At 34.2% G+C, this 10727-nt stretch overlaps 1 non-coding gene across 1 annotated transcript; it reads right to left on the reverse strand.

Annotated features, from left to right (window-relative positions):
• Positions 1-7841: 7841 nt before the first annotated feature.
• LOC114901164 lies at positions 7842-8005 on the reverse strand. Its single transcript, XR_003795046.1, has one exon. It is a non-coding gene; the product is annotated as a U1 spliceosomal RNA (small nuclear RNA).
• Between the last annotated feature and the right edge of the window lie 2722 nt (positions 8006-10727).

Raw genomic sequence — 10727 nt, forward strand, 5'->3', positions numbered from 1 at the left:
ATCCTTTAGATCAGGGGATATTAATTCATATTATTAACATGATAACAGTATTTTCTTTTCACTTTTCTTCAATTTGGAAATTTTTTATTATATAGATATATGTTAGTTTCACTAGATTCATCTACCACATCATTTTTATTTTTATTGAGGTGAAATAACTGTAACATAAAATCAATCATTTGAAAGTGAACAATTCAGTGGTATTTAGTGTATCACAACATTATGAAACCACCACCTGTAGTTCCAAAATATTTTCATCACCCAGAAATAAAACCTCATAATATTAAGTAGCTCTTCCCCATCTCCCCATGTCCATAGTCCCTGGTAAGCACCAATCTGCTTTCTGCCTCTCGGGATTTAGCTATTCTGACTATTTCATATAAATGGAATCATACAATATGTGATCTTTTGTATCTGATTTCTTTCACTTAGCATAATATTCTTGAAGTTTATGCAAGATATATCATGTACCGGTATATCATTCCTTTTTTTAATGATTGAATGATTGCATTGTGTGTATACAACATAATTTCTTCATCCAGTTATCCCTTGATGAACATTTTGTTGTTTTAATCTTTTGATTATTGTGAACAGTGCTTATTTGAACAATCAGGTGCAAGCGTTTATTTGAATACCTGTTTTTAGTTTGGGGGGGTATATACCTTGGAGTAAAATGACTACATCTCATGATAATTCTGTATTTAACTTTTTGAAAAACTGCTAAAATATTTCCACAGTGGCTACACCATTTTACATTCTTGCCAACAGTGTAATAGAAGGGTTCCAATTTTGCAACATCTTCACCAATACTTGTTATTTTCTATCTTTTAAAAATCATGATTATTATAGCAATCCTAGTGTCTGTGAAGTGATATCTCAGTGTAGTTTTAATTTGCTTTTCCCTGGTGACTAATAATGTTGAGCATATTTACATGCACTTATTGGCCATTTGTATATCCTTTTTAAGAGAAATGTCTATTCAAGTACTTTGACCATTTTTAAATTGGGCCGTTTGTCTTTTTGTTGTTGAATTGTAAGTGTTCTTTATATATGCTCTGTGGTACACCATTATCAGATACACGCTTTGCAAATATTTTCTCCCATTCTGCACATAATCTTTTTTTTTTCTTGATGATGTCCCTGATGCAAAAAATTTTAATTTTGATAAAGTCTACTTTATCTAATTTTTATTTTGTTACAAGAATTTTTGATGTTATATCTAAAAACCCATTGCCAAATCCAAGGTCATGAAGATTTACTCCCATGTTTTCTTTTAAGCAATTGTGGTTTTAGCCCTTAAATTTATGTCCATAATCCACTTAGATTTTATATTTGTATATGTTGTGAGGTAGGGGTAAAACTTTATTATTTTGCAGATGGGCATGCAGTTATTCCAGCACAATTTGTTAAGGAGACTATTCTTTTCCTAGTGATTTGTCTTGGCACCCTGGTTGAACATCAGTTAAACATAGATGTATGGTTTTATTTATGGACTCTCATTTTCAATCTATTAGTCTGTAGGTCTACCTTACTCTGGTACTACACTGTTTTGATTACAGTAGCTTTTTAGTAAGTTTAAAAATAAATGTAAGTTTATTCTCATTTTTCAATATGGTCTGGGCTATTCAGGGTCCCTTGCAATGCCTTATGAATGGAAGATTGGCTTTTCAATTTCTGCAAAAAAGGCCATTGGGATTTTGATAGGGGTTACATTAAGTCTGTAGATCACTTTCAGTAGTACTGACAAATAACAATATTAAATCTTCCAATTCATGAGCATGGGTTACTTTTCCATTTGTTTAGGTTTTCTTTAATTTCTTTCAGCAATATTTTATAGTTTTCAGTATATATATATATATATATATATATATATATATATATATATATAATATCTTCATGGTTAAATTTACTAAGTATTTTTTTTCAATGCAATTTTAAATGAAATCATTTTCTTGGTTTCTTTTTAGGATTGTTCTTGTTTAGGATTGTTGATATATAGAAACACAACTGCTTTTTGTGTCTTGATCTTGTACACTGCAATTTTGCTGAATTTGTTCACTAGCTCTAGCAGATTTCTTGTGGATCCTTATGGATTTGTATTTATAGAATCATGTCATCTTCAAATAGATTTTTGTTTTTTCCTTTCCAATTTGTTTTATTTATTTTTCTTACCTAATTGTTCTGGCTAGTATTTCTGATACAACATTGAATTGCAGTGGTGAAATATGTGCATCCTTGCCATGTTCCTGATCTTAGAAAGTTTTAGACTTTCACAATTGACTATAATGTTGGCTGTAGACTTTTTATAAAAGTCCTTTGTTATGAGTGTTTTAACTATGGAAGGATGTTGGATTTTGTCATATGCTTTTTCTGAGCCAATAGAGATGATCATTTGAGTTTTTTCTTCATTCTAAAGTGGGGGCAGGGTATTACACTGATTGATTTGCTTATGTTGAATCACCCTTGCATTCCTAAAATAAAACTATATTTATAAAGATATTGGTCTTTAGTTTTCTTTTATTGTGGAGGAGTCTTTATCTGGCTTTGTTATTAAGGTGATTCTGGCCTCATAGAATGAGTTATAAAGTGTTTCCTCCTCTCTGATTTTTTGGAAGGGCTTTAGATAGATTGATGTTAATTCCCCTTTAAAAATTTAATAGAACTTGCTACTGAAGCCATCTGGTCTTGGATTTTCCTCTGTTGGGAGATTTTGATTGCCGATTTAATCTCTACTTGAAATAGACCTGGTGAGACTTTTTATTTCTTCTTGAGCTATTTTAGGTAATTTGTGCTCCCAGGAATTTGTTCATTTCATCTAGATTATCTAGTTTGCTGGTCTGCAATCATCTGTAGCATTCTCTTGTAATCATTTTTATTTCCAATAGTAATCTCCCCACTTTTATTTCTGATTTTATTATTTGTGTCTTCTCTCATTTTTAGTCATTTTAGCTAAAGATTTTTAAATTTTGTTGATATTTAAAAAAAAAAACTTTGACTTCATTAAATCTCTCTGTTGTTTTTCTATTTCATTAATTTCTAACTTTGTCTCTCCTTTTGCTAGCTTTGGGTTTAGTTTGCTATTCTTTTTTCTAGTTCCTTAAATATAAAGTGAGGCTATTAATTTGAGAACTTTCTTATTTTTTAATGTAGGCATTTAATCTATAAATTTCCCTTTGAGTACTGCCTTCACTGTATTCCATAGTTTTAGTATGCTGTGTTTTCATTTTCATTTATTTCAAAGTTAGATTTCAAATTTCACTGTGATTTCTTCTTTAGCCTATTGGTTGTTTAAGAATGTATCATTTAATTTCTACATATTAGTGAATTTATTTCTGTTATTTTTAGCTTCATTCCATTTTGGTCAGAAAAGATACTTTGTATGATTTCAACCTTTTTAAACATACTGAGACATTTTGTTGTATAATATATGGTTTATACTGGAGAATATTCCTTGTGTACTTGAGAATAATGTGTATTCTGCTCTTCTGAGTCAAGTATTCTATATGTCTCTTAGGTCTAGTCAGTTTATAGTGATGTTCAAGTTCTATATTTCCTTACTGATCTACTTTTTAGATTTTCTATCCATTACTGAAAGTGGGGTATGGAAGTTTCAACTATTATTTTAGAGTTGTTTGCTCTTCTCTTTAATGTTGTCAATGTTTGCTTCACATATTTGGGGCCTTTTGTTTGCTACTCATATGTTATAATTGTTGTATATTCTTGATGAACTGACCCTTTCATCAATATATAATACCCTCCTTTCTCCCTTATCATTTATCAGATCCCTTAGCATATTAGTGATAGTTGTTTTAAATTTCCAGTCTGATAACTCCAACATCCCTACCACATTTGAGTCTAGTTCTGAAAGCTGCTCTGTCTCTTCAAACTGTGTCTTTTTACCTTTTAATATGCTTTGCAATTTTTTTCTTGATAGCCAGACATAATGTATGAGGTAAAATGAACACAGGAAATAGGTATTTAGTAATGTTTGTTATGTGATGGTAAGGTGTGGGGGAGGAGAAGTATTCTATAGTTCTATGATTAGGTCTCAGTCTTTTAGAGAGCCTATGCCATTGTACTGTGAACTTCACAAGCACTTCTCAGTTTTTAACTTCTGTAGGTAGCATAGAATGGCTAGAAAGGGCTGGAGTTTGATATTTCCCTTCCTCCACATGGAAGGCTAGAGTGAGCTGGAGTTGGGTATTTCCCTCCCTCCAGTCAGTTAAGCTTGGATAAATCCCAAATAATTTAGTTTCTGATAAATGTTCTCTTGAGGGCCGTCCTGGTTAATGATAGAATATTCTGCACATTTCAAAATGGCTCGTTTCCCCTTGTCCTGCTGGAAGCACAAGGGGCTTTTTTATAATATTTTTTGTGAGAATACTTTTGAGCTCCTGGAGTTAAAACTCACAAAAGTGTAAGAGTCCCCCTGTGACTGGGTAGCCTTGGAATTTTTACCTCTCAGACTTGTCCACTTGGTGCCTCTTACAATTCATCAATTATATTTCAGGTTTTACTCCCCAGTACTGGTTCTTGCAGAGGTTTCTGCTCAGGGGTTTCTGCTCCAGTAAGCTGTGAAAATCTGTATTCACTTGTCTGTCCCTCCAAATTTGGCTTGCCCTGTGAACTCACTTCTTTGATGGATCTTACAAGGGTTGTTGATTTTTCAATTTATTCAGCTTTTTACTTTCTTACTGAGATAGAGGGACAACTTCCAAGCACGTTACATGCTGGACCAGAAACCAGAAGTCCTCTTTTGTTTCTAGTAACAGTTTTTGACTTAAAGTCTATTTTGACTGATATTAATATAATCACTCCAGCTCTCTTTTGGTGGCTATTTGCATGGAATATAATATTCCGTCCTTTCACTTTCAACCTACTTCTGTTCTTGGATCCAAAGTGAGTCTCTACAAAGACAGCATATAGTTGGATCATGTCTTTAAATTCATTCTGCCAAACTTTGCCTTTTGTTTGAAGAGTTTAATTCTTTTACTTTTAAATTATTTTTCTACAAGGAATGATTTACTTCTGCCCTTTTTCTGTGTTATATGTTTTTTTGTTCCTTATTTCTGTATTCTTTACTGCATTCTTTTGTGTTTAATTCTTTTTTGTGTTCCATTTTGATTCTCTTATTCCCTTAATGTATATTTTTAGATGTGTTCTTAGTCATGATCATAAGGATTATAATTAACATATTAAATTATAAAAATCTAGTTTGAATTCATATCACCTAAATGTCCATAACATGCAAAACTCTGTTCTTACCATCACTTGTCCCTTTATGTTGCTTATTTTCACAAATTATATCTTTATACATTGTAGGTTAGTTAACATAGATATATAATTATCATTTTATGTACTTATCTTTTATCACATAGGAAATAAAAGAGAAGTTAGAAGTCAAAAATATAATAACACTGCCTTTTACATTTACCTATATAGTTATTTTTATGGGAGTGCTTTTTTCTCCATGGCTTCCAATTACTGTCTAGTGACATTTTGTCTCAGCTTGAAAGACTCCCTTCAGCATTTCTCATAGGGTAGGTCTATTAGGGACAAACTTCCTCAGCATTTGTTTATGTGGAAATGTCTTAATTTACCCTTCATTTTTGAAACCAGCAGAGTTTTGCCAGGTATAGACTCCTTGGTGGGCAGTTTTTTTTCATTTAGAACTTTAAAAATGCCATTCCTCTCCCTTCTGGCCCCCATGGTTTCTAATAACACTACCTCTGTTAATTTTATTGAGGACCACTTTTACATAATTAGTCAGCTCTCTTTTGCTACTTTCAAGATTCAGTCTTTGTCTTTAGCTTTCAACAATTTGATTATAACATGTTTGTGTGTAGATGTCTTTAAGTTTGTCCTTCTTGGAATTCATTGAATATCTTAAATATGTATATTCATCGATTTTTTGTCAATTTTGGGTAGCTTTGTGGCCATTATTTCTTAAAAGATACTTTCTGCCCTTTTTCTCTCTCCACTCTTGGGATAACTGTGATACATATTTTGGTATGCTTATGGTGTCCCACAAGTCTCATTTTCTTTACTCTTTTCTCTTTCTGCTCCTCAGATTAGATAACTTCAATTGAATATAGGTTCTATACTCAAGTTCACTGGTTCCTTCTTTAGCCTGCTCAAAACTACTATTAAAATGTAATTAGTTTTTCATTTCAGGTATTATTCTTTTAAGCTCCAGTATTCCTGTTTGGGTTCCTTTATACATTTTAACTCTTTATTGTTATTCTCTGTTTGTTCTTACATTGTTCTCCTGGCTTCTTTTAACTCTTTGAGCATATATGTTAATGATAGTTGATTTAAAGCCTTTGTCTAGTAAATGTCTGGGTTCTGTCAGGGACAATTTCTATTAACTTCTCCAGTGAATGAGTTATAATTTCTTGTTTATTTTTGTGCTTTGTATTTTGTTATTGCTGTTGAAAGATGGACATTTGCATAGTGCAATATGTATATAATTCTAGAAATCAGATTCTTTACTCTCCTCAGGGTGTTTTTGTTGCTTGATATGGGTTGTAGCTCTTTCTTGTCTAATGATTTTTCTAAACTACAGTTGATTCTTGAAAAACGTGGGGGTTAATTTGCATATAACTTATAGAGGACCCTCTGTATCCATGATTCCTCCACATCCATGGATTCAACCAACCAGAGACCATGTAGTACTGTAGTATTTACTGTTGAAAAATATTCACAGTGGATCCATAGCAGTTAAAACCCTCATTGTTCAAGGGTCACCAGTATTTTTGTAGTCTCTATTCTTTGTCACATGAGGTCTCTGCAGTCTCTTTTCCTATAGCGATGCTCAGTGTTTTGGAAGAGAGAGAGAAATAACCTCCCAATTCCTCACACTGTGCTGGAGTACTGCTTCAAATTAGCCAGGCAGTTTACGACTCTGTCTTAGTTTTCCCTTCTTGCTTGCACTGAAGTTAGAGATCAGGATCACTAGAGGTGAAAGCATAGGGTCTTCTCAGATTTTTCTAAGCATGTTTCCTGCCTTGGGCATGCATGTGACTTTCTAAATTCCCCAGTACACTTGAGTCTTCTTGAATGCCTTAATTTCCCAAGAATCTATCCCTAACTTTTCCTCCCATGGTTCAGGCATATCATGTTTGCCTCAAATGAACCACCCCACCCATCCCACCCCCAGAGTTTTGGCTTAGGTGCTTGCTTTAAAAAGTTTTGGAAGAGTGCCTTCTGCTTTTCTCCCAGGAGTAATGATCATAATTTGAGAAACAAAGGCATGCACTTGTTTCAGCCCTGCAGCCAGCCCCCTTCAGGCAGTCCTTCAGGCAGTCAGAACAGACAAACACATTTTTTTGTATAAATAAGGTCTCTCTGCTCCCCCTGCTCCCTCAGTAATGAAGATCACTGCTGATCCAGGGTGGGGTTGGGGTTCAGGCAAGTAAAAATGCCACAGTTTCTCTATCACTTACAAGTTATCTTTTTCTTCAGCATTCACTTTGTTACTTTAAATCTTTCTTTGACTGGTTTCCTGTGTTCTGATAAAGTTGACTGTGACAGTTTTTGCTTGATTTTTCAATGTTTCTGTGAAGGGACCACCCCTTGGAGTTACCTACTCCACTATTTTAGCTGATGGTCATTCTTAACACATCCGTTTTTGCACTTTATATCAATCTATTTTTATTTTTTTTCTGAGTTCTGGGAGATTTGCTCAAGCCAGTAAATATATCTATATATCTATATCTAGATACATATATATGTATATATATATATATTTATAGATATATAGATTTTGCCTTTTTTATTTCATTTTCTGTCTGTGTTTACCCCCTCCATTGTTTTTGTTTGTTTGTTTGTTTTTTAAACACAAGGGGAAAGCACGAATGCAGTCCCCCACTACCACAAATTATGCAGTCGAGTTTCCCACATTTGGGGAAACTGCAGGGGTCAGCACATCCAGAGTGCAATGGATAAGACTCGCTCTGGGAAAACCACCTTCATGATCATGGTATCTCCCCCAACAGGTACATATATCCATTGAATTTTTAATTCAATCATCTATTTCATATTTATTCAAACTTTTCTGCTCTCAGATTTCTTGCTTTGCTAGATATAATGACTCATAGAATCCACATGAGACCACCAAATTAAATATTTTCTAAAGACTTCTCTTATGTTTTTGCCATATTAAAGACTGGTCTCAATTTTGAACAAGGTAAAATGTTCTCACTCCAAATTCATTCTCATCATAACATTGCAGGAAGGGGGACCCCTTTCAGGGCCTGAGAGTTGGCTCTCATCTAACACTCAGAAATGAATTGCCCAAGGAGACAAACATGCTGACAAAGCAAGAGACTTTATTGAGAAGGGCTTCCCCCACCAGCAGAGAGCAGTAGGGTAAGGGAACCCAGGAGAACTGCTCTGCCATGTGGCACGCAGTCTCTGGTTTTATGGTAATGGAGTTAGTTTCCTGGTTGTCTCTGGCCAATCATATTGCTTGGCCTATAGTCTGACTCAGGGTCCTTCCTGGTGGCATGTGCATCTCTCAGCCAAGATGGATTCCAGCACAAAGGATTCTGGGTGGTTTGTCATCTTCTCCCCCTTTTGGCCCCTCCCAAATTCATGGCAGCAGTACCATGTTCCTTATTAGGACCTCCTGCTCTGAGGCAACTGAGGCAAGTGGTTATCATTGTGCCTGGTCAAGGTGGGTGGTTTCAGTCAATGGTTCCCTAACAATAGTTAGTAAAAATTTTTCCAAGAAAGCAATGTTGCATTTTTCTGTCCATTTTTTTTTATGTTTTTATTCAGTTTTAAAAGTCAGTTTCTTTTCCTAGGTCTCCAAGGCTATCTTATTAGAAAAGTGAAAGATTTTCATGAGTCCATCACCAAAAGCTATTTATAATGATAGTCTATATATCCTTAGCTATTTTAATGCTATACATTGTCTCTTGATTTTCCTGATTTTAGTTCAGGAATTTATTTTTCTCTAAGGTACTAGATATAGCTATTACAATCATTAGGATTCCATTATATTACTTTAATCAAGTAATTAAAGAGAGAGAGAAAGAATCCCTATCTATCTCTGTCTATATCTACACCAGCAAAATTTTCTGAACTTTGAAGCATGAGGAATTGCTGAAAGGTAGAGAGAGGCAGCAGTTCTAGAAGCACTGCAACTGCTTGGGTGAATATGGGAAGGGGTAAAAAGAACTCCTGAATACCCAAAGGGGAGAAGATAGAGCCTACAGAAATATGGATTTGTAGGAAATCAACCGGACCCAAAGGTTATTTGTTCCACTTCACTTCCTCCAAATAGAAAACATGCAAATCCATCTTTTTAAAAAATTAGTTAATTTTAATGAAATAATTTTAAAGGAATCCTACACAAATACAAGATTTTACATGTCTTTTTGTAAGTTGTTCAGATGTTTCATAATGTTTGGAGACAGGAAATTCCTCCTGAGATCTACATATTATTCTCTCATGCTGCTAAAACATGCACACACACACACACACACACACACACACACATTAAAAAAAATATATCACCCAGCACTTTACTTTTTCGGCATGCTCTGCATCAGTGGAAGATTTGAATTTCCCTATCAGTAAATTAAGGGAATTAATATAAAATCCTGGGGCTCACATTACAATGTTGTAATTGCCCTTGCTGACTTTTCGATTTGTGTCAGAAAGGCTCAAGATCAACTAAAATTCCAATTAAAACAAAGTGTAATAAAGTTCTGTAAAAGGCTGATTTCATTAAATGCCAGCAATAAATACGTATTTCTTTTAAGAATGAGGCTTCTAGACTTCATGAAGAGAATTTTTATTTTCTTAATTACTGAATAAACAAGGCAATTTTAGGAGTGACATAGTTTTAACTCATTCCAAATCTGAATTCTGAAATGCCTTGGGGATTTTTCATCTTGCTCGGCTATTACAACAAACAAGTCTCTTTAACAAAGTTCTAATTTTATTTCCCAGATGCTTGATTTAAATATTGTTTAGAGCAGTGGTTCCCAAATTTTGCTGCACATTAGTATCACCTGGGGAAATTTTATAACTCCTGATGCCCTGATTGCACCTCATACTGATTAAATTAGAGTATCTATACGTAGAAGCAAGGTATCAGGAGTTTTTAAACATCACCAGGTGAATATAATGTATGGCAAAGTATGAGAAACAGTGGTTTAGAATTTTCATATGTTAGTGTAGATAAAAATTACTTTAAATATTATCATTAGATTCCTGGTTCCGTCTCTCCAATAGTCTGATTCAGTGGGTCTGATGTGGGGCACTCCAGGTAATTTGGATGTGAGTGAGCCTCGCACACAATGAAGAAATACTCTTATAGAACAAAGAGCTACTCAAAAAGCGGTCCTTGGAACCACAGCATCAGGATTAACTGTGAGCTTGTTAGAAATGCAAATACTTAAGCCCTACTGACACCTACTAAATGAGAATGACCAAACCTGAGGAAGAGGAATCCATGTTTTTTTTTTTTTTTTTCAAGCTTTCCAATTGATTCTTATGCACATTTAACCTGAGAACCATTGACGTAGAGCATATGTGTGGTAACTAATCAGTACCACTAATCAAGCCAATATCCTAGGTTTCTTAGCTGTTCCATATTGTCCATCATGATATTACAGGCATTGTAGTAAATGATGGGGAAAAAAGTTAAAAGACAATCTCCGCATTTAAGCTTGTGTGTATAATAAGTACTCAAAATTATACTAGATTAAACCGGT

This window comes from Monodon monoceros, unplaced genomic scaffold (assembly GCF_005190385.1).
Source record: "Monodon monoceros isolate NGI ecotype Baffin Bay Population unplaced genomic scaffold, NGI_Narwhal_1 Super_Scaffold_19, whole genome shotgun sequence".
Taxonomy (NCBI): domain Eukaryota; kingdom Metazoa; phylum Chordata; class Mammalia; order Artiodactyla; family Monodontidae; genus Monodon; species Monodon monoceros.